A 2,292-nucleotide genomic window follows, 5' to 3' on the forward strand; every position below is an offset into this window, starting at 1 on the left:
TGACTGCTGTAGCTGAACCCAGGACACCATTGTAGACACTGAAGGTCATTCCCTGTTCTGCAGCTAGGGGATGGAAACACTCCAGGCAGGAGCACCGTGTGTGGTGCAGCGCTGGTCCGCAGGCCTGGCTTTATTCTGGCTGTTCTGGTTTATTCTGCTGAGCTGTCTTGGGCAAGTCACCTTCTGGCAAATAAAAGGCAGGCTGTGAGGCTGTGTACTAGATGCACTTACGCTCTGGAGAGGAAAACCAGATTTTTTTCCTTCCTTTCTTGTGATTTTTAGTAACAAATTCTCAGTTTGGCTTCATGAGCCAGGCACATGGATCTGTTCCCGCCTCAACTCAATGCCCAGCCCCCACTCCCCAAGGCTCCCCAGGGCTCTTCCAGCCAATGATTTGCAGGTCACACACCACTGAAAGAAATCTCAGGCCAATAAAAGCTTTTTAAGAGCTCTTGAGCTGTTTCAACTCATGAATCCACTGGAATTCCCTGGAAAATACAACCAATAAACTTCAGCGGGGTTGCTGGTTTACAGATCGGAGATGTGTGGCTGGCTGCTTGTAAGGCATATGCCTTGAATAGATATTAAACATTTGGTGGCACTCACAATGAAGAGAAGATTAACTTTGACATTCATGGCCAAAATATTAGTATTAGGTTTTTTGCACTCTGCCCTAGAATTAACAACTGGGACCTCGGAGTTTTCTTTCTCTTCATCTTAGCAGCACCTTCCTGCTCATTACAACTTTTAAATTGATGATGAACATAGCCATGGTTGCCCTGAAATCAGTTCTGGGTGCTTTAAAACCAGGCAGCAGTCATTGTCCTCAAGGTTTTACAGCCTATATGAAAACAAAAAATGAATTAAAGAAGGAAAGTCAGCCACTAGCCTAAGGTCACAAAGGAGTTCTGTGGCTTGGCTCAGATTAGAGCACAAGTCCTTTGGTGCTTTATCAGCTCTCTTGTCCTGTCCCCCTAAACCATGCTGGGTTTCATTATTTCTTGCTTTCTCTTTCCCACTTTCTCTTCCCTTGGCCTATTCCCTGTCCAGTCTGCTGGCAGCCTCAGCCATCCTCACTAACTAAATTATACATTACTCAGAGCATGACTTTTAGTTTTCTAGTGCATCAAGAGCAGCACTGGACTATTGTAAAAGGACGATTTCTAGCAGTGTTATCAAAGTCCTAGTGATAAGAGCTGGCTGAAGTTTTACTGGGGGTTGTTGTAGACAGAATGGGATATGAGAAAGTATTTTTCTTTCTTTGATACTATTTTGCAATAACATGAATCTGAAAAGTTTCTCACAGGGAGGTGGGGGAAAACTTGTTGCTCTTTCACTAAAAAATACTTAAGTTTCCACCCTGTTTCTCTATGCAGGGAAAAAGGAGAAGTTTCTACACAGCAGTATGTGCATGGATAAACCAAAGAAAGTTTCAGTTTTGGCAAGAACCATGTTTTCTTAGGGAAAAAAAATATCCTGTTTCAACAATCTGGATAAGTCTATATGTCACCATCTCCCCGCACACCTCCTGCCAAGGCCTTCCTAAACCCTGCCAAGGCCAGCGGATGGAGGGTGGGCTACTGCTGTGTGCCAGGGTGTGAGCGTACAACCAGCCTTCCCTGGGAGAAAGGAGCCCCTTCTCAGCTGCTGCCAGAGCTTGTTTCTCCTAAAACAGTTGCTGAGCAGCTCCTGAGGTTGCCAATACGCAGTGGGTCCTTTAATCACAGATAGCAGCTATCAATAGAGATGACATCTTTTTTTTCCCGTCATAGCTTTTCCAAGTCATGGTAACAGGCTCCTGTGAAAGCACAATTACAATGAGTTGGGAGAAGATGAACCCCACAACACCGTATTTTAGGCCTGGCCCTGGATTGTTAGGCGCAAAAGGTACCTTGACTGCAGCCTGCTGTGAATTCCTCTAAGATACCGGAATAAAGCAACGTTTCAGAGAACCAGACTCCTTCTTTGGGGCCACTTATGATACCCTCACACTCCCTAAAAGTCTCTTCCCTTCTCTCCTTGGGGCTGTGCTGAAACTACGGGCCTCCGGGACACCACACGCTTGCGATTGGCTCTTGCTCCCCCCCTACTTCTCACTTTCACTCCCATTGGTTTCATGTTCCCTTTGCCACGCGGAAAAGCTTTCAAGTTTATCCAGCCCAGCAGCAGGGTTTATCCTGGTTCCACCCACTGGGACTTTCCTAGCTTCCTTCTGCACAGAAGGGGGAAAAAAAGCCAGAGGGAGGCAGGCAGCAGGCACCTCGGGGAGCTCGGGGAGCCGCTGTGCTCTCT

The sequence above is a fragment of the Nestor notabilis genome, unplaced genomic scaffold (assembly GCF_000696875.1).
Source record: "Nestor notabilis isolate BGI_N333 unplaced genomic scaffold, ASM69687v1 scaffold4282, whole genome shotgun sequence".
In the NCBI taxonomy this organism is placed as follows: Eukaryota; Metazoa; Chordata; class Aves; order Psittaciformes; family Psittacidae; genus Nestor; species Nestor notabilis.